General features: G+C 42.8%; 1 protein-coding gene across 3 annotated transcripts in view; it reads left to right on the plus strand.

The window, feature by feature from the left end:
• The first annotated feature begins 669 nt into the window (after positions 1-669).
• The window catches only part of dagla (diacylglycerol lipase, alpha), a 519,984-nt gene continuing 497,877 nt past the window's right edge, over positions 670-22,776 (plus strand). For all 3 annotated transcript variants that reach the window (XM_070899843.1, XM_070899842.1, XM_070899844.1), the window contains exon 1: positions 670-797. The gene's annotated coding sequence lies outside the window, so the exon portion shown is untranslated. The remainder of the gene's footprint in view (positions 798-22,776) is intronic.

Below are 22,776 nucleotides of genomic sequence, written 5' to 3' on the forward strand. Positions count from 1 at the left end.
TTCGCAGTGTGACCCCCCCTTGCAGGGGGCATTTGTTTAAAGTGCACAACTCAAATAGTTGAACATTCCAGGAACCAGCATTGTCACTGCTTCCAGAATTTTTTAAAACGCAAAATAGTGGTACTTGGCAACAAAATTGTGCTGCACTAAATGTTTCGATTGGGCGTTGGGGATGGTCAGCAACAAATCACATTTCGCTGTAATTAAGGATGATAGTTCTTCCTGGGGTAAGCTGATGGGGTGGTGAGTGTTGTTATATATGTAAACTTGTACTTACTCTGTACAGCCACCAGAGGGCTCATCCCCTTAAGTCCCAAGGGATCCCATGTGAGCACAGGTATTTAAGGAGGCCTCACAGGGTGGAGACCTGCAATAAAAGACCAAGGTCACACTTTACTTTGAGCTCACAGTGTTCAGTCAGACTCTTTCTCCGTACATAACAGGGGATAAATGTGTTTACTTTAATTATTTTGTGTTTGTTATTTTCCTGCATATACACTTCCTTCGGAACTGATGCATTTTGTGTTACTGGTGCCTGGCCCGCGCGGCCCCGCAGTGCCGTGCGTGCCTCTCTCAGTGCGCGCGCTCTTGCTCTCCCCCCCGCCCCCCAGCTCCGGTCTCGCGCTCCCCCTCTGCTCTCGCGATGTTTGCGCGCCGCTGCCTCCCTCTCCCGGGTTGTCCGTCGGACCTGGAGCCGGAACGCGGCAAGGGACGGAAGGCGAGCCGAGACCCAGGCTGTCAGCCGAGGAAGATGGAGACAGCACCCGAGACCGAGCCAAACACACTCTCTGTCCCAGGTAAGGCACGAGAGCCGAGCACAGGACAGCGGCAAAGAGCCCGCGGGGCGGGGGGACAGAGCGAACACCTTCCCTCACATCTCAGTCACTGAGGGAAGGAGGGAGAGCGGACACCTTCCCTCACATCCCAGTCCCAGCCGCTGAGGGAAGGAGCGGGAGCGGAGGGGAGAGCGGACACCTTCCCTCACATCCCAGTCACTGAGGGAAGGAGGGAGAGCGGACACCTTCCCTCACATCCCAGTCCTAGCCGCTGAGGGAAGGAGGGAGAGCGGACACCTTTCCTCACATCCCAGTCCTAGCCGCTGAGGGAAGGAGGGAGAGCGGACATCTCGAGCGGCAGCTAAGGGAAAGCCGCGCTCGAGCCGGCGGGGCAGGCTGCTGAGGGAAAGGGAGGGGGGGGGGCAACTCAAGGTATGGGGCAGAGACATTACACACCGCGGGTGGGACTGCAGCGCACACAGCGTGGTCTGACAGGGATTACACACTGCAGGGGGAGGCAGTAAATACATGGTCTGTCAGAGGTGACAGGGAGAATGGAGCAGACATCATCTGTCTGAGGGGGTTACATGGGACAGATGTAATGGAGCAGGTAATGCAGTGGGGGAGAGAATGGAGGAAAGACATTGTCTGTCTGAGGCATGACCCGGGGTGGGGTGGAAATGGAGCAGACAATATCGTCTGCCTGGGGTTGCATGGAATGGAGCAAATACATGGGTCTGTCTGAGGAGATAAAAGGGTAGAGATAGAGTAAAGAAACGGTTTGTCTGAGGAGTTTCACCAGTGGAACTGGAGCAAAGATGTGCTTGGTGGAGGGGATGGAGCAAATACAGGTGGGTTCATAGCAAACATAGGGTCTATCAGAGGGCACTCCTCAGGTGGCATGGCGCAGAGCGCAGAGCTAAATGGAGCAGCTATGAGGGGTTACACTGGAGAAAATGTAGAAATAGGGTCTGTCTGAGATCACACCCCAAGGGGAACGGGGCAGAGATGGAGTCTGTCTGAGGTTAACTCCCCAGGAGGATGAGGTCTGTCTAAAGGGGTTATGCTGGTGAAGAAGAGATGTGGTCTATCAAAAGGGACATCCAGGAGGAAATGGAGCAGAGATAGGGTCTATTTGAATGGATACGTCAGGGGAAATAGAGCTAAGATGGGGTCTGTCTCAGGGGTTTACACTGGACAAATGAAGCAGAAATAGGGTTTGTCTGAGGAGCCATTCTGGAGGGTAATATAGCAGACACATGGTCTAACTGAAAGATTACCCCTGAGGTAATGGACAGAGATGGCATGTATTGAAGGGAGTATCCTAAAGGAGGAATGGGGTAGAGATGATAACTTGCCTAAAGGGTTCGCTGTGGGGGAAAGGGGCAGGGATGGTGCCTCATCTGAAATGGATCTGCTTGAAGGTTTAACTTGGGGGATGGAAAAGGTGGACTGACTTAAACCAGGCCTTGGCTGAAACATCATCATCATCGGCAGTCCCTTGGAATCGAGGAATACTTGCTTCCACTCTTAAAATGAGTCCTTAGGTGGCTAAACAGTCCAATACGAGGACCACAGTCCCTGTCACAGGTGGGACAGATAGTCGTTGAGGGAAAGGGTGGGTGGGACAGGTTTGCTGCACGCTCTTTCTGCTGCCTGCGCTTGATTTCTGCATGCTCTCGGCGATGAGACACGGGGTGCTCAGCGCCCCCCCGGATGCACTTCCTCCACTTGGGGCGGTCTTTCACCAGGGTCTCCCAGGTGTCAGCGGGGATGTTGCACTTTATCGGAGGCTTTGAGGATGCCCTTGTAACGTTTCCTCTGCCCACCTTTGGCTCGTTTGCCATGAAGGAGTTCCGAGTAGAGCGATTGCTTTGGGAGACTCGTGTCTGGCATGCAAACAGTTTGGCCTGCCCAGCGGAGCTGATAAAGTGTGGTCAGTGCTTCGATGCTGGGGATGTTGGCCTGGTCAAGAAAGCTAATGTTGGTGCGTCTGTCCTCCGAGGGGATTTGTAGGATCTTGCCGAGACATCGTTGGTGGTATTTCTCCAGCGACTGAAGCAAATGAATGCTAGTATCAATGATGAGTGTGTGTTGTGATAAAGCATCATGGTTGATCTCCAGGGTCAATGTTTCTATTGCTTTGTGTGCCAAAGCCCAGTTTGTGCCATTGTGCAGTACAGCTTATTCTTGGGGCACAATCTGAGAGATTGCTTCTTGGTGTAATCCTGTTGTAATGTATCTCAGACTGTACTGAGTTCTATTTGTCTTCAAATACACCTGCAGGGCAAATCTCTAAATCACTACAGTCTGATTAACAAGTGATTATTTTTGTATTGTTTTGTGAGGAATAAAAATGCGACCGATGGAGGAATGAATATAAGAAATAGTTTAATTAGACCAACATCAGGAGAGATGTGTGTAAGAAATGCCTAAATGGGCAAAGTTTAGGAAGGACAAATTGGCAGCGGTCAATAAACAGACATGTAACAGACTGTGCAACTGTCCTGCTTGCCCTCCTTTCTACTGGTGCTGAACTGAGAGCTTGGGAAATATTTGCAAACCATTGAAGCAGATAAGGACTAAACAATCTTTTTTAAAAAAAAAATCAATCTGACCTGAGCACCAGGATCAAGAAGGCAAATTAGAAAAACAAGGGAAAGTATAGTGAAGTAATGTGTTTTAGTTATTATGTTTCAGTGCCAACTAATGTATATTAATCTGCTTTCAGTACTACTTAGAAACATCTTGAATGGTGGCATTCACCAGTTTCTATAACTTAAGACAATTGATTTAGGTGTAGGTATTAAGTTGCTGCAAGAATTAAAAATGCAAATTTTAAATCTCGAAATGCATCGATGCAAGAAAAATAGTTTGAGATTTGGCAGAGGAATGATCTTAAATCCCACATTATAGGCAATGCCAAATATTAGATGTTGGAAAAAAAGCTTGTGCTATAGACAAACAGCAGTGTTGATAATTTGTAATTGTTGCAATTAGACATAATTTTTAACTTTTGCTTCAAACCAGCTTCAGTTTAAAAGACAAATTAAAAAAAACAGCAACGATAGCTTGCTCCATGTGATTTTATTGCTTTTTGCATTGTGAGCAAGTTCAAATGACAGTTGAGGCTGTAATTTCAATAAGAAGTCACCACACTCCTAAGTTATCAGTAGAGCTGAACCCCATAAAGCAGTTTGATTCTTTAAAAAAAGGTTTTGTGAATTGCTTTTAGTAAATACTGAAAATAGGAAAATCAAAACTATAGCTGATTTTCAGACTAGACTGTGACATTATGTGTTTATGTGGGTTCATGTCAGAAAAATGTACCTATTGCAGACTTTGTCAAAATTGCCTCATTTACTGCAATTGGCAGTCAAATTGGATCTTGTGGGAGTTCTTGCATAATTGATGCCTGCTTTGTCAATTAGTTAACAACTTTTTAAAGTCAAACCCTTAAAACATCATGTGATTTTTAGTGGATCAAATTGTTCTTGAAAGGAGTGAAACAAATGCTTTCTAATTCAATTGCTGCAAGGATTTATTGTAGCAACACTTGTGTGAAGAAAAAGATTGAAATTGTCATGTACAGTAATTTGAAGCATGTTAGATTAAGTTTATGGAACAATAAAATTTGTGACGGTTAGGATTTGGCTTTAGATTTTGGGTTAAATTTCCCTGCATGATTTAAATTATTACCAAAATTACTAGATTAGTGTTTTGTTTGCTGAAAAAAAGTACTTATTGCAGTGTGCAGTCTAGTTATAGTTGGAGAGGTTCAACTGTATTTTAGTAAAATAAATTATGACGATTGTTCCTTGAAAACACAACAGGTTTTATTGAGGGAGTAGCTGAGCCATACAGACCAGGAAGGCTCTACATTTGATCTCCAGTGCATGTTAAAAAGAATTTGCGTTTGTGTAGCATCTTTCATGTCCTCAAGATGTTCCAAAGTATTTTACAGCTAATGAAGTTCTTTTGATATGTAGCCACTGTTAAATTGTAGGAAAATGTGGCATCAATTTGTGTATAAGAGCTCACAAAAGCCATGAGGTAAATGACCAGATAATTTGTTTTGGTGGTATTGGTTGAAGGACAAATGTTGGCCAGGACAACACTCCTGCTCTTCTTCGAATAGTGCAACGCCACCTGGGAGGGCGGACAGACGTTAAGGCGGAAGTTGGGGAGTTACGATAGAACTCTTCATTTCTGGGTTTGGTGGGAATAATTTATGTTCCCAATCCTGATCATTGTACAGCAATGCAATATTCGCTTTTGAGGCTCGGGTATGAATTAAAGTCACTTGGAAGAGATACCAGAGGGCAAATAGCACCCATGGAGCTCTTTCATAACAAGAGATTAGACCTTCAGGAAAGGACACTTTATAAAAAGGAAAAAAAAAAGAAAACTTAGTGTAAAATTTGTGTGTGCAGCCAAGTAAGTTGTTTTTAAGATGGAAGAATTGCTATACTTATGGAATATAACTCATCTTGTCAATGAGACCGACCTTCTGCTCTCGACCCTATTCCTACTCAACTTCCCTTCCTGACCCCCATGTTAGCTGATATTGTTAATTGTTCTCTCTCCTTGGGCATTGTCTCCTCTCCTTCAAATTGTCGTCATCAATGCATTCCTCAAAAAAAAAACAACCCTTGACCCCTTCCATCCTTATTGCCCTGTCTCCAACCTTCCTTTTTTCTCAAATCCTTGAATATGTTATCGCCTCCCAAATCTATGCCCATCTTTCCCACACCTTGTTTGAGTCCCTCCAAACAGGTTTCCACAACTGCAACAGTACCAAAACGGCTCTTACCAAGATCACAACCTAATTGTGACAAGAGGTAAACTATCGCTTCTCTACCTGCCTGCAGTCTTTGACACAGTTGACCACAATGTTCTGCTCCAACCGTCGTCCTGCTGGATGGGATGGAACTCGCCTGCTTAAATTCCTTTTTTTCTACTCGTAGCCATAAAATTACCTGCAATGGCTTCTCTTCACACTCTTGCACTGTCACCTGGTGTCCCTCAAGGATCTATTCCTGACCTCCACCTATTTCTCATCTACATGCTGCCCCTCAGTGACATCATCTGGTGACGCAGCGTGAGTTTTCATGTGGACGCTGATACCCAGCTCTACCCCTCCTCCACCTCTCGCGAACCCTTCGCCATCTCTATACTATCAGACTGCTTGTCCGACATCCAGCACTGGACGAGTAAAAATTTCCTCCAATTAAATATCGGGAAGACCAAAGCCATGGTTCATGACTTCGGTTCATGCCACAAACTCTGTTCCCTTGCCACAGATTCGATCCCTGGTCATATTTGATCATGAGTTGAGCTTCTTACCCCTCATCCGTTCCATCAATGAGACCGCCCATTTCCACCTCCGTAACATCGCTGTCTCCGCCCCTGCCTCAGTTTATCTGCTGCTGAAACCCTCATCCATGACTTTGTTACCTCTAGAGTTGACTGTTCCAACGCATTCCTGGCTGACCTCCCTAGTTCTGCCCTCCACAAACTTGAAGTCATCCAAAACTCTGCTGCCCGTGTCCTAACTAGCATCAAGTCCTGCACGCCCATCTCGCCTGTGCTTGCTGACCAACATTGGCTTCCAGTTAAGCAACGCCTCGATTTTAAAATTCTCATCCTTGTTTACAAATCCCTCCATGGTCTCACCCCTTCCTATCTATTTAATAACCTCCAGCCCTATAATCCCCCGAGATCTCTGTACTCCGTCAATTCTGGCCTTTTGAACATCCCCGATTTTAATTGGTGGCCTTGCCTTCAACTGCCTAGATCCTAAGCTCTGGAATTTTGATAATGCTATTGTGAAGCGCCTTGGGATGTTTTATTACGCTATTTGAATGTAAAACAATGAACAGAGATTGTTTTACCTTACATAGGTTGAAGCAAAGAACATTAGAACATAAGAATTAGGAACAGGAGTAGGCCATCTAGCCCCTCGAGCCTGCTCCGCCATTCAACAAGATCATGGCTGATCTGGCCGTGGACTCCGCTCCACTTACCCGCCCGCTCCCCGTAACCTTTAATACCCTTATTGGTTAAAAATCTATCTATCTGTGATTTGAATACATTCAATGAGCTAACCTCAACTGCTTCCTTGGCAGAGAATTCCACAGATTCACAACCCTCGGAGAAGAAATTCCTTCTCAACTCGGTTTTAAATTGGCTCCCCAGTATTTTGAGGCTGTGCCCCCTAGTTCTAGTCTCCCCGACCAGTGGAAACAACGTCTCTGCCTCTATCTTGTCTATCCCTTTCATTATTTTAAATGTTTCTATAAATTCACCCCTCATCCTTCTGAACTCCAACAAGTCTATTCAATCTATCATCATAAGGTAACCCCCTCATCTCCGGAATCAGGCAAATGAATCGTCTCTGTACCCCCTCCAAAGCTAGTATATCCTTCCTTAAGTAAGGTGACCAAAACTGCACGCAGTACTCCAGATGGCCAATACAACGTTGTTTAAACTGAATTTTAATTTAAGGAATGCCTACTTTGTGTGCTCCAGTCACAAAATTGCCAGTCTTGCAGCCAGATTTTGGCTGTAATTGACAGCAAGAGGACACGTGCCTTGTATTTCTGAAATTAACCAGCACACTGAGAAATAGAACATCCTCCTATTAGATGGTTCTAGGAGGAGGCTTTTTTTTTAAATCAAATTTTTCAAGTGAAGATTTCATGACTTTCAGGTGTACAGTGGGCCTTAATTACTTTATTACTGAAGTTATCAATGTTTTAAATAGAAATAAACAACAAAATACTGCAGATACTAGAAATCTGAAACGAAAACAGAAAATGCTAGAGAAACAGCAGGGCAGTAAGAGTCCATGAAAGATATTTAGGAGAAGTTGTATCTTCATTTTCATGAAAAGTAACATTTAATTGATCCGCATGGAATCTTTTCATTAGTGTTGAATAGGAGGTAAAACTTGCATTTATATAGGCCTGCAATTTGCGGTTGTAATGAAGGTGAAACTGTCAGCATTTGCCAACATTACTGTGTGAAACTGACGGCGACTTTTGATGTCTGCACATGCACAGTCAAACGTGGAAATTCGGAAGTTGCTGTCAGTAATACCTTGCTCCTCCACAGAGTGCTCTGTTGCAGTCCTCGCAGATGGAATCAATTAAAAATCACTTGATTTGATGTAAACTTCAACTTTTTATGCACTATTCTCGCTGTACAAATCCTTGAAAAAATGAAACTTGTTGAATGAGGTGTAACAGCTTTTAACAACGTACTAAATCATAATTATTGCTGAACAACCCCTCTGGCCCTGAAAAACTAATTTTATATTGTGGAATCTCATTTTCTCCATTCAATGATTAAAAATTCCATAGATTTATAAAATATATATTTAATTTGTTTGATATTTCAGCACCTATCTTAATCCCATGTGTCTCTCCTAATCTTTATTTTGCTCCCTGTAAAATGATTAAAAAGTGAATGTTAAAACCAGCCTTTTATTTCCTGATTTGCTGTCTGAGAATTTTTGGCTGCTTAGCCTGCTTGATGAAATCACTATTGCTGGACACCAGAGAGCCCCTATAGATGGCGACAGAATGAAATTGACGTTGAAAAAGATGAAATCAACGCCGCAGAGCAGCATTCTTTGAGATCAGCGGTGAGTGCCTTCACTTCGTTGCTGACTGCAAAATCCAGGCCGATAGTTATATTTCTCAGAAACGTTTCAATATTACTTTAACTTGTAGAACCTATTGCTTCAATCAGGTCAACGAGAGAAGCACATATGACCCCAACAAGTGGGGGACGGGAAGCAAGGTCTATTACTCCCATGGGCAAAGGTTGTGTGGGAGAACCTGTAGTTGAGTCCAAATGAGGGATGGGGAATAAATAGCTATAAGTAGGCGAGGGATGTAAGGTGAAACAGCACTTATTGCCAGTGGCGTAGAGAGGCGAAGCGGGGTTTAGTACTACAGTGGGGATGTGTGTGAAGAAACATGTCTCGTACTCTAATAGTGACGTTGAAGAATGGCAGAGAAGAATGACCTTATTGTTCCAATGTGGTTAACAGTGTTGTATTGGTAGGGGAGTAATAATGAATTGAGTAATGAAAAGTGCATACCGGGCTTCAAAGCTTTAAACACTTAAGTAAAGTAGCAGTGACATTTCTTTTTCATTGCATCATGCTTGAAGCAGCTGTGGCTTCATTAAAACACTCTATACTGTAACAACATTTAGTTTGTTCCCATGGATATAATGGGTTATTATTTCTTTAAATGTTGCAGGAATTTCATTTAGACAGTCTCCTGCTGCAGAAACAAATTAAACAATGATATCTTTAAAGCTCGTTAGTTTTATTTAACAGATATTTTGCAGTTTATAGCTGCAGTCATTAGCGCAGAGAAAAGTAATCTTTGCAGTAATTTACCATCTGGAAAATTGAGCATAAACAGTGAATTTGAGAGGTAGTGTAATGCTAGATTGTCCCTGGTAAAGCATGAGAGGAATGAACCCTCCTCTAGCTTTGAAGTGCTCTCTTTTATTGGGAGGGACGAGGAGGGAAACAAATTGGCAGGATTCACAGTTTTTTCATCTCCCTGGGGTAAGGCTTTGGTCAGATCATGCCTCTGCCTCCAGATTGACACCTTAGTCAGATGTATCAAACAAAACTGGATTCTGTTATTTGAAAATATCAGAACCCAGCAATATTGACCACTGTTTATTTAGCCCCATCCCTTTTTTTCTGTGCATTGTTGGTTATAGACCTGTTTGTATTTATAGTGGAAACTTCATTATCTGATCTCCTGATTATCTACCAGAATTTTCATAGGACCAAGCTGTGTGTGAGGTTCCTCATTACACAGCCCACTAATTTTTTTTGCAATTTATGATTTCATTTCATTTCCTTTTTTTTTTGGTGAATAAAACTGCCTAATGCTTCACTTGTTTGTATTGCATTTTTTCATTCCCATGGTCGGATTGTTGCTGTACCATATGTGGAAGATTTTGGCCATTTACGATTATTATCCAATTTGTATTCTGCAGCAGGCAAATAGTGGGGGATCCAATGTGTGTAGAGCATAAGGTAAGACTAATGGGGAATTCAGTCTATTTTGCTCATCGTGGCATTTAATTCCATGTACAGGATCTGATCCACTTTCAATTCCTTCCTAACTTAATTGTATGATACAATGCAACAAAATGCAAAGTTTCTATCAACAAGGAAAGCACAGTGGTTTACACTTTTTTTCAAAAGCTCCATAAATTACTAAAATTATTACAAGTTATTTTTAACAAGTTTTTTTTGATTTGTTTGTGATTAAGTTGTGATTTGATGTAATGGTTTAGAGTGCATGTGACTCGCATACTGAAGTCCATTATCCTCGCTAAGAAACAAACTCGAGCTGTTAACGGTACAGAAATACCAGAAATTTAAATTAACCATTTTGCTCTCTGCTGCAGCTACATTTTCCCAGAATTTGTGCAAAATATATTTGTCATTGGTGTCTTGCCTCACAGCTTTCCAGATGGATTCCCAACTGTTTTAAAGCTTAACTCTGAAAATTCAGGGTTCTTGATTTGTAAACTAACAGCCATTGTTATTTTTGTTGTTATTTTTGCCAAAATGTTATTTGCATCTCCAGATTTTTACTGGCCAGGTGTAAGAGCTAAAGCATAGAGCTAGGCAGTGAAGTGACTAGTTTGGACTATGCATCCTGCAATACAGATTTGACCGGAAACAACCTTTTTTTGCTGATTTATTTTGTTTGTTGCATCAACCTGTATCTATGTATAGTATTAGCTTAAAAGCTTTGAGAATATCTGTCATAATGCAGACATTACATTTGAGTGTTTAAAGTAGTAAAGAAAAAAGTGAAAGAAGGGCAGTGGAGTCATGCTCTTTTAGAACAGGGCTCTTGCAGGTACAAGTATTTCCTAATCTGCAACCAGCAATTATACTTGATTTCAAGTTATGTTTTCTTAAAGTAATTCGATTTCATTGCCTTAAAAGGAAGGTTCAACACATCTCTAATTTAGCAGAATAATGCCCTACATGGTATAATGCCCCTGTTATCATAAACTAGTGCATCACCTGACTTACTGCAAGCAACTCCATGGGTAGGAAAAAGTAACAGAAATTATTAAAACGTCAAGTCGGTGTAGCCATTCAGGAAATTACAATAATGAACAGATATCCAGCACCGTCCTATCAGGAAGTAGGAAAGAAAGAACTTCCCACGAACAAAAAATGAGATGTGATCAGTTTATCTATTTTTGTGGTAATTGTTAAGGGAAGAATATTGGCCAGGACCTGGGAGAGCTCCCTGCTGCTCTTCATAGGATCTTTATGTGCACCTGAGCAGGGAGCTAGGGCCTTGGTTTAATGTCTCATCTGAAAGACCGTGCCTCTAATAGTATAGCACGCTTCAATGCTGTATTAAGGTGTTAACCTACATTATTTTTGAAAGTTCTAGAGGGGGCCTTGAACCCACAACCTTCTGACCCCGGAGGTGAAGGTGCTACCACTAAACCAAGCTTCCACTGAATATTGAGGAAAAGGTCGTTAGAAAACTGGAGAAAATAAATGGGACTAAGCTACAGACCTCGAGGCATGGAGGATTTTTTTTGTTCAGAAAAGTAGATGGTCATACTCAGAAAGGTGCTAGTCATGTGTGTCGTATGGACATCACCTGTAAGAAAATTAAATGTTTATCTGTCGCTAAGCAGTTCACACTGAGGAAAGATTTAAAGAACTACTGAAAAACAAAGAGATGCGGTGATGATAGTCTACATAGAGTTAAATGATACTGAGAGAATTTATAAAGGGGCTCTAAAAGTTGCATATGTGAGAATCACCTCAATTCAGAAGCATGGGATTAATATTCTTAACTGTGGAGGAATGGAAAGATCTTGCTGAAGTGCAGATAAGTCAATCTATAAAGGTGGGAACGCAGGTGGAAAGGGCTATAAAAGAGGCATGTTGGATTCTGTGTTTGAATGTCGGAATAGGGGCATGCTTATAAAAGCAAGGAAGCGATGTGTTTGTACAAGACATTGCTCAGGCCACAGCTAAGGTGTTGTCTGCAGCGTTGGATACTTCAGTATCGGTACGGAGCCATGAAAAGAGTACAGCGAAGATTCATTAGAATGAAACCAGGAATGGGAGGCTATAGATATGAGGAAAGCCTTGAAAAAATGTGTCCTTTTTATCGGAGCAGATGGTTAAGAGGGCTGTAATAGGGGTTTTCAAAATTATAAAGGAATTTGGGGATGTACTGAAAGATTGTTTTCTCTGGCAATTTGGTAACAAGGCACATAGACTCAGATTGTCACCAGAAGAATAAAGGAGGAACTTAAAAAATACTTGCAGTTTTTAGAAAATGAAATATTTCACTACAACTGGCTATTGAGGCAGAGTCGAAAAGTATAATTTGAATATTTGAAATGGTAAAATATTAAAGGAGAAAATGTAGGGAAATTTGATTAGAGTAGACAGTCCCAATTAAAGAGCTAACACTGACATAGGCATGATGGATCAAATGTCGTCTTATGCTGTAAATTCTAGGATTTCAGTGGCTGACTTCAGAGGATGGTAATGAATATCATATATCGGGGCCGAAACTGATCAAAGGCAAGTTACGTCCATTTACTGTCAAAGACCGTTAAGATCCTGACGGTACTTTGGGCGGAAGTTTGGTCAAAAAAGGAGGAAAAAAACGCCCGGCAGCAAAAATGGGCGTTACAGGCTGATTCTGGGCAGCAGAAGGCGGTAGGTGGGATTCTGGGCGGCAAATGCTATCCTGGAGAAAGTTACGCCGAGGCTGGAGTCAGGCCCATTGAGGGGGAGCGCACAAAAAAAAATGTTCCAAAAATAAAAAACAAAACATCAAAACCTTCAGAGGACACTTTCTCAAAATCGCTGCAAAAGAAGTAAAGAAAAAAATTTCACTTACCTTTTCTTGCAGGTCTTCACACCTACTGTCCAGGTAAGACCTGCTCCCACACAGCGTTCTTTTCCCCTGCAGAGCGGAGGACTGCTTGGATGAATCTTGGGCGGGAGGACTTTTTTTCGGCGTTGCATGCCAGCGGTCTTTCCAAACCGACATGAGGGCCTCACCAATTTCCCATGGAGGGGAGAGCGCTGAGAAAACTCGGTGGCAACTGGTGGTAGGACCATCAGTTTCAGGCCCTAGGTGTTCAGGAAAGGAGGTGGCGTAGCCACAGGTATTAGATATATCCAGGAGGTTAAAGACACTCCCCTTGTTGCAGGTGGAAAGTTGCAGGATGTACTCTAGTTAGACATTTTCAATGTGAAAAGGGCAAAGCTAACTGTGCTACAGACTGCCTGATCAGAATAAGAAAAATGCTCGCTTTATGAAGAAATAAGATATGTGGAGAAAAAGTTAGATTAATAGGGATTTCAATCAGCCAAATAAAAAATTGGCAATACCCATGTGATTTATATAGATCAGGTTAGTAAATATAATGTATGACTACCAGTCAGCCAGAGTGGGTGTATGTACATACTCGAAGTTTTTTTGAGACTGTTTGGAGGCCAGTAGCTATAGTACAATGCAATGCCAACCCTCTGCTGCCAGCCTACGTGGTTATCATGAAAATGATCACTGCCTGGTTTGAACCTCTGGCTTTTCATCAGAATAATAATGTTTGCAGATGAGAGATTCAGCTGGTTTAAAATTGAAATGGAATTTCTTTCAAGCAAATTTGCATTTTCCCCTTTTTTTCTATTCTAGCTATTTCTTTAAGGTAAGCAGGTAGGCTATTGATTTGAATTTATCAATGATTTGATTTTTAAAAAATATTTTAAAGGACATTCTGCATTTGTATTTTATTTTTATAGTCATTTTTCATTATTGTGATCCATTGATCACATCAAACTGTCCCTTTTTCCTTAGATTTTTGCAATATACTTTTGTTTGGCTTTGGTCTTGGAACATCTTCGTTGTACAAGTTAAAAGTAATTTGTGGCAGAGCAAGATATTTCCTGCTGAGACGTGGAAGAAAAATGTGCTAAACTTTGTCATTTATGTACTGCCTGAGCTATGTGTATAATGGCCTGGATTTTCCGGTTAGTGGCGAAGTGATGGCATTCACCGCTGACCTTGAAGAATGCTCCCCACAAAGATCTAGCGATCTCGCTTTTCCCAATGTTAATTTCATTTTGGCGCCATCTATAGAGGATCTCTGGCATCCAGCAATAGTGATAGCATCAAGCATGCTAAGTAGCCAACCCTGTTGAATTCTCAGACAGCAAACCAGAAAGTAAAAAGCACTGATTATCCTTCACTTTTTAATCATTTTACAGAATGAAATAAAGTTTGGGACATACATGAGGTTAAGGTAGAAGGTGAAATATCAAACTTGATTAAAAAAAAATTTTTTTTTTTAAATCAATGGAATTTTTATAATAATTGAGAAATTTGACATTCTACAAATATAAAATTAGCTTTTCAGGGTCAGAGGTTGTTCAGCAGTAATTATGACTTAGTATGCCGTCAAAAACTCAGTTATTCCTCATTCAACAAGGCTTAGCTTTTGGGGGATTTTTACAGTGAGATTAGAGCGTTAAAAAGTGAAAGTTCACGTCAATTCAAATGATTTCTAAGATTTCCATCTGCAAGGACTTCAACAGCATCTTGTGGAGGAGCGGGGAATCACTGACACCAACGTCTAGATTTTCACATTTAATTGCACATGTGCGGCGCCAGAAGTTGCTGTAAGTTTCACAGAGTAATGATGATGAAGACCAACCGTTTTACCTTATTACAACCGCAAAATCCGGGCCAGTGTTTTCTCCACAGTAATGTGGGATTTGTGTTCACTTTTAAATGTAGAATTGTTGTATGAAAAGCCTACTGAGTTCAGGAAGAGTCCTATGTTAGGATATTTATTGCTACTGTATTATAAACCTTAAAGGGAGATTGTCGTTATTTTTCAAAGAGAACAAATCTAGGAGAAGTCAACACTTTTGTCACTATGACGTGAAGATGCAGCAGATTACATATTTGTGGTGGGAGCTAAATCTTTTTCTTTCATGGGATGTGGGCATCGCTGGTAAGGCCAGCATTTATTGCCCATCCCTAATTGCTCTTGAACCGCTGCAATCCGTGTGGTGAAGGTACTCCCATAGTGCTGTTATGGAGAGAATTCCAGGATTTTGATCCAGCGACGTTGAAGGAACGGCGATATACTTCCAAGTCAGGATGGTATGTAACTTGGAGGGGAACTTGCAGATGATGGTGTTCCCATGCACCTGCTGCCCTTGTCCTTCAAAGTGATAAAGGTCGCAGATTTGGGAGGTGCTGCCAAAGAAGACTTGGCGAGTTGCTGCAGTGCATTTGATGGTACGCACTGCAGCCACGGGTACGCCAGTGGTGGAGGGAATTAATGTTTAAGGTGGTGGATAGGGTGCCAATCAAGCGGGTTGCTTTGTCCTGGATGGTGTTGAGCTTCTTGAGTGTTGTTGGAGCTGCACTCATCCAGGCAAGTGGAGGGTATTCCATCACACTCCTGACTTGTGCCTTGTAAATAGTGGAAAGGCTTTGGAGAGTCAGGAGGTGAGACACTTGCTGCAGAATACCCAGGCTTTGACCTGCTCTTGTTGCCACAGATTTATGTGTTTTGTTCAGTTAAGTTTCTGGTCAATGGTGATCCCCAGGATGTTGATGGTGGGGGGATAATGCTGTCAAGGGGCGGTGGTTAGACTCTTGCTTGTTGGAGATAGTTATTGCCTGGCATTTGTGTGGTATGACTGTTTCTTGCCACTTATCACAAACCTGAATGTCGTCCAGATCTTGCTGCATGTGTGCATGGACTGCTTCATTATTTGAAGAGTTGCGAATGGAACTGAACACTGTACAATCATCAGCGAACATCCCCACTTCTGACATGATGGAGGGAAAGTCATTGATGAAGCAGTTGAAGATGGTTGGGGCTAGGACACTGCCCTGAGGAACTGCTGCATCGATGTCTTGGAGCTGTGATGATTGACCTCCAATCACCACAACCATCTTCCTTTGTGCTTGGTATGATTTCAGCCGGTGGAGAGTTTTCCCCCTGATTCCCATTGTCTTCAGTTTTACTAGGGTTCCTTGATGTCACACTTTGTTAAAAGCTGCCTTGATGTCAAGAGCAGTTACTCTCACCTCAACCTCTGAAATTCAGCTCGATTGTCCATGTTTGAACCAAGGCTGTAATGAGGTTTGGAGCCAAGTGGTCCTGGCAGAACCCAAACTGAGCATCGGTGAACAAGCTATTGGTGAGTAAGTGCCGCTTGATAGCACTGTCGACGACACCTTCCATCTCTTTCTGATGATTGAGAGCAGATTGATGGGGTGGTAATTGGATGGATTGGATTTGTCCTTCTTGTGGACAGGACATACCTAGGCAGCTTTCCACATTGTTGGATAGATGCCACTGTTGTAGCTGTACTGGAACAGCTTGGCCAGAGGCGCGGCTAGTTCTGGAGCACAAGTCTTCAGCACGACAGCCGGGATGTTGTTGGGGCCCATAGCCTTTGCTGTATCCAGTGCACTCAGCCGTTTCTTTGGTATTATGAGTGAATCAATTTGGTTGAAGACTGGCTTCTGTGATAGTGGGGACCTCCGGAGGAGGCTGATCTGGATCATCCTCTTGGCATTTCTGGCTGAAGATGGTTGCAAACACTTCAGCCGTGTCTTTTGCACTCACGTGCTGGGCTCTGCCGTCCTTGAGAATGGGGATATTCATGGAGCCTCTTCCTCCTCCCGATAATTGTTTAATGGTGGTCTACCATTCCTGACTGGAAGTGGCAGGACTGCAGAGCTTTGATCTGATCCATTGATTGTGGGATCACTTAGCCCTTGCTGTAGCATGCTGTTTCTGCTGATTGTTAATCATGTAGTCCTGTGTTGCAATTTCCCCTGGTATGCCTGGTGCTGTTCCTGGCATGCTTTTTTTCTACACTCCTTATTGAACCAGTGTTGGTCCCCTGGCTTTATGGTAGTGGTAGAGTGAGGGATATGACTGGCCATGAGGTGACAGATTGTGGTAGAATACAATTCTGCTGCTGCTGATGGCCCACAGTGCCTCCAGTTGTCCAGTTTTGAGCTGCTAGATTTTGCATGTTAAACCCAGTTAACGATATCAGTAGATTTCCAGTGGTTGCAATGCCTCTCTGAATCCTGCTAAAGTGTAATTTTTTGTGCTAATTCTGCAGAGCTCGAATATTTAAACTGGCATGGTTAAAATCATTAGCTTTCAAAATTTCTTGTTTTAATTTTTTCAACGGTCATTGCTGTTCTTGAATTTCCTCTAGTTCTTAAGCTGCCGATATGGCATACTATATGATCCTCCTACATGAATCCCCAACTATGTTGACATTTTAAGGCTGTTCTAAGTCATCTTTCCCAGTACACCTCAACTGCGGAATCCTTTTTGACAAAGTGCATGTCTGGGTGAATCCCATTGTTGCCGTGACACTAAGGACCAATACATGTAGCTGACCAGTCTTGGGCAGGTTGTTGACGAGAACTAGGTGAGACTAAATGATTTGGAGATTCGTCCGGGTACAGCAGCTTTGTTGTAGGTGCCAACTAAATTACCAGGTTAACTCCTCCTGTTTTCTTCAGAGATGTGGTTTGATTTATTAAAATGACCAATGTTCCTAGCATTTTCTGTTTCTAATTAAATTATACAAGGCCAAAGCATTAGCCGGTATGCAAGACTGGGACAGTGTGGAAGCATCTACCAATTGCAATAGTTCACACAATTGTGTCTCTAAATAGGGAGTATCCAACAAATTCAGACAGTGATCTTTGGACTGTGCAAGTGTAGAATTCTCCCATGCTTTTACTTCTGGCTAGAGATTCAAATTCTGGATTGTAAATTCACATAATCCATATACAATATCACATTGTGAAAGTCAACAGACTTTTCCAAAAGCCTTGTCAAATTGCGAGAAATGTGTTCTAAAGGCATTTTAACTCTTGATTCTATCTATATTGTTTAATTGTGGTATGGTCTATATCTTGCTGTATCTTACTGCTTTTGCGTACTATTGAACCTGTTTAAAACATTTTTTTAAAACAAATATACGTAATAGAAACATAGAAATTGGATGCAGGAGTAGGCCATTCGGCCCTTCAAGCCTGCACCGCTATTCAATAAGATCATGGCTGATCACTCCCTTTGTACCCCTTTCCTGCTTTCCATATCCCTTGATCCCCTTAGCCGTAAGGGCCATATCTAACTCCCTCTTGAATATATCCAATGAATTGGCATCAACAACACTCTGCGGCAGGGAATTCCACAGGTTAACAACTCTCTGAGTGAAGAAGTTTCTCCTCATCTCAGTCCTAAATGGCCTACCCCTTATCCTAAGACTGTGTCCCTTGGTTCTGGACTTCCACAACATCGGGAACATTCTTCCCGCATCTAACCCATCCAGTCCCGTCAGAATCTATGAGATCCCCTCTCATCCTTCTAAACTCCAGTGAATAAAGACCCAGTTGATCCAGTCTCTCCTCATATGACAGTCCAGCCATCCCTGGAATCAGTCTGGTGAACCTTCGCTGCACTCCCTCAATAGCAAGAATGTCCTTCCTCAGATTAGGAGACCAAAACTGAACACAATATTCCAGGTGAGGCCTCACTAAGGCCCTGTTCAACTGCAGTAAGACCTCCCTGCTCCTGTACTCAAATCCCCTAGCTATGAAGGCCAACATACCATTTGCCTTCTTCACCGCCTGCTGTACCTGCATGCCAACTTTCAATGACTGATGAACCATGACACCCAGGTCTCGTTGCACCTCCCCTTTTCCTAATCTGTTGCCATTCAGATAATATTCTGCCTTCGTGTTTTTGCCCCCAAAATGGATAACCTCACATTTATCCACATTATACTGCATCTGCCATGCATTTGCCCACTCACCTAACCTGTCCAAGACACCCTGCAGCCTCTTTGCGTCCTCCTCACAGCTCACACCGTCACCCAGTTTAGTGTCATCTGCAAACTTGGAGATATTACACTCAATTCCTTCATCTAAATCGTTAATGTATATTGTAAAGAGCTGGGGTCCCAGCACTGAGCCCTGTGGCACTCCACTAGCCACCATTCAGATAATAATCTGTGCCTCTGTTTTTACCACCAAAGTGGATAACCTCACATTTATCCACATTATACTTCATCTGCCATGCATTTGCCCACTCACCTAACCTACCCAAGTCACTCTGCAGCCTCATAGCATCCTCCTCGCAGCTCACACTGCCACCCAACTTAGTGTCATCCGCAAATTTGGAGATACTACATTTAATCCCCTCGTCTAAATCATTAATGTACAATGTAAAACAGCTGGGGCCCCAGTACAGAACCTTGCGGTACCCCACTAGTCATTGCCTGCCATTCTGAAAAGTACCCATTAACTCCTACTCTTTGCTTCCTGTCTGCCAACGAGTTCTCTACTACGTCAGTACATTACCCCCAATACCATGTGCTTTGACTTTGCACACCAACCTCTTGTGTGGGACCTTGTCAAAAGCCTTTTGAAAGTCCAAATACACCACATGCACTGGTTCTCCCTTGTCCACTCTGCTAGTTACATCCTCAAAAAAAATTCCAGACGATTCATCAAGCATGATTTCCCTTTCATAAATCCATGCTAAATTGGACCGATCCTGTCACTGCTTGCCAAATGTTCTGCTGTTTCATCCTTAATGATTGATTCCGACATTTTCTCCACTATCGATCTCAGGCTAACCGGTCTATAATTCCCTGTTTTTTCTCTCTCTCATTTTTTTAAAAGTGGTGTTACATTAGCTACCCTCCAGTCCATAGGAACTGATTCAGAGTCGATAGACTGTTGGAAAATGATCACCAATGCATCCACTATTTCTAGGGCCACTTCCTTAAGTACTCTGGGATGCAGACTATCAGGACCTGGGGATTTATCGGCCTTTATTCCCATCAATTTCCCTAACACAATTTTCCACCTAATAAGGATATCCTTCAGTTCCTCCTTCTCACTCGACCCACTGTCCCCTAGTACATTCGGAAGGTTATTTGTGTCTTCCCTCGTGAAGACCGAACCAATGTATTTGTTCAATTGGTTTGCCATTTCTTTGTTCCCCATTATAAATTCACCTGAATCCGACTGCAAGGGACTTACGTTTGTCTTCACTAATCTTTTTCTCTTCACATTTATAGAAGTTTTTGCAGTCAGTTTTTATGTTCGCTGCAAGCTTCCTCTCTATTTTCCCCCTCTTAATTAAACCCTTAGTCCTCTCTGTTGAATTCTAAATTTCTCCCAGTCCTCAGGTTTGTTGCTTTTTCTGGCCAATTTATATGCCTCTTCCTTGGTTTTAACACGTACATTTTGCTCTAATGGTGCGGTATGTTTCACCTTCTCAAAGACTCGGGTAAATTTGGGCAATCCATGTGACTTTTAGAGGTTGACACAATAATGCGAAGAGGTAATAGCCCTGTGCATACTATATTAGATATAGCACTAAGGGTTCAGATTGTGAAATATTGGTGACTTGGTTACTGCACAAGATAAAAGTTCACGGGGTTGGAGGTAATATATTAGCATAGAGGATTGGCTAACTAACAGAACAGAGTGTCGGGATAAATGGTTCATTCTCGGGTTGGCAAACAGTAACTAGTGGGATGCCACAGGGATCAGTGCTGGGACCCCAACTATTTACAATCTACATTAACAACATGGAAGAAGGGACTGAGTGTAACGTAGCCAAGTTTGCTGATGATACAAAGATGGGAGGAAAAGCAATGTGAGGATCTGCAAAAGGACATAGACAGGCTAAGTGAGTGGGCAAAAATTTGGCAGATGGAGTATAATGTTGGAAAGTGTGAGGTCATGCACTTTGGTAGAAAAAAATCAAAGAGCAAGTTATTATTTAAATGGAGAAAGATTGCAAAGTGCTGCACTACAGCAGGACCTGGGGGTACTTGTGCATAAAACACAAAAGGATAGTATGCAGGTACAGCAAGTGATCAGGGAGGCCAATGGAATCTTGGCCTTTATTGCAAAGAGGATGGAGTATAAAAGCAGGGAAGACTTGCTACAGTTAGACAGGGTATTGGTGAGGCCACACCTGGAATACTGCGTGCAGTTTTGGTTTCCATATTCATGAAAGGATATACTTGCTTTGGAGGCAGTTCATAGAAGGTTCACTAGGTTGATTCCGGGGATGAGGGGGTTGACTTATGAGGAAAGGTTGAGTAGGTTGGGCCTCTACTCATTGGAATTCAGAAGAATGAGAGGTGATCTTATCGAAATGTATAAGATTATGAGGGGGTTTGACAAGGTGGATGCAGAGAGGATGTTTCCACTGATAGGGGAGACTAGATTTAGAGGGCATAATCTTAGAATAAGGGACCGCCCATTTAAAACTGAGATGAGAAGGAATTTCTTTACTCGGAGGGTTGTGAATCTGTGGAATTCGCTGCCTCAGAGAGCTGTGGAAGCTGGGACATTGAATAAATTTAAGACAGAAATAAACCGTTTCTTAACCGCTAAGGGAATAAGGTGGTGTGGGGAGCGGGCAGGGAAGTGGAGCTGAGTCCATAATCGGATCAGCCATGGTCGTATTAAATGGCAGAGCAGGCTCGAGGGGCTCAAGGGGCCCGATGGCCTACTCCTGCTCCTATTTCTTATGTTCTTGTGGTCTGTTTATAGAAACAGCCATTTCTTTTTGAACACGCCAGAAGTGTTGAGGAAACCTAAATGTAACACTGCTTTGCTTGGTCTTGCCTTCCTCCTGCAGTTCTTTCACTTCCTCCTAGAGGTTTTTTAAAACCAAAGCTTGGAAACACCTAACCAATACTACTTGTAATACCTTATGAAATGTGCACTTTTGGTCCTTGGTATTGTTCTACACTGAGCCCAATCACAGGGGACTCCCTTCCCTGGATTATGCTGTTGGCAAACAAGGCAGCGACTACTGATGTTCTGGGCCAGCGCCTGGAGTCTAGGGTGCCAACAAGTGGCCAAAAGCGTGCCACTTGTTGTCCTTGCTCCACAATGAGTAGCAAAGTGCATACATTCAATAACCCATAGAGCCAACTCGTCAGACATGCAAGTCTGTTCCGCGGAAGTGGTCCAGAGTTTAGAAACATTGTCATAAGTACATCCATAATCTTTCCACAACAGTTTATCTTTTTCAGGAGCGTCCTCCTGTGCTTTAATGATATCTTGGATGGTTGGCATTGGTTTTTCCGAGGCTAACTTATCCTTTGCAGGATTTTTAGTTTGACTCATCATTCTGGGCACCACCATTTGTTGTCCACGAGAGGCCTGTTTGGCCTCTCGGTCAGCACAGCGGTTTCCTTTGTCAACCGGAGATTTTCCAGTAGTGTGGGTGGTACACTTGACAATGGCAATGCGCTTGGGGAGCATGAGTGCTTGCAACAAGTCAGATACTAGTTGCTTATGGGATATCTCATTCCCATTTGAGGTTAGGAATCCCCTATTTTTCCATAATTGTCCGAAATCATGAGCTACCCCAAAGGCATACCTAGAGTCGGTATAGATATTGACCTTGAGGTCTTTAGCCAAGATACAGGCTCGGGTGAGGGCGAATAGTTCAGCTTGTTGGGCGGAATAGGCGGTCTCAAAGGTGGCAGATTCCAGGACCTGATTCTCCTGGTTTACTATGGCGTATCCCGAAATTCGTCCGCCTTCTGGGTCAATGGAAGAGCTTCCGTCAACATACATAATACAGTCAGGGTCCTCCATTGGTACATCAACTAAATCTTCCCTGACCGAGGTAGCTTCTTGAATTAAAGAGAAACAGTCATGACTCGGTTCTTCCTCATCTTGGGGTGGCTCGGTAAGAAAACAGGCCGGATTAATGGCAGTACAGTGCCGAAAGGTCAGCTTAGGATTATTTAGTAGGTCGATCTCAGCTACTCTGCCTAGCCATCGTAAGATGTTGAATCTGCAGTTGATCCAAGAGGGCAGCTACGGAGTGAGAGGTATATACAACAATATCC

This window comes from Pristiophorus japonicus, chromosome 14 (assembly GCF_044704955.1).
Source record: "Pristiophorus japonicus isolate sPriJap1 chromosome 14, sPriJap1.hap1, whole genome shotgun sequence".
Lineage (NCBI taxonomy): Eukaryota > Metazoa > Chordata > Chondrichthyes > Pristiophoridae > Pristiophorus > Pristiophorus japonicus.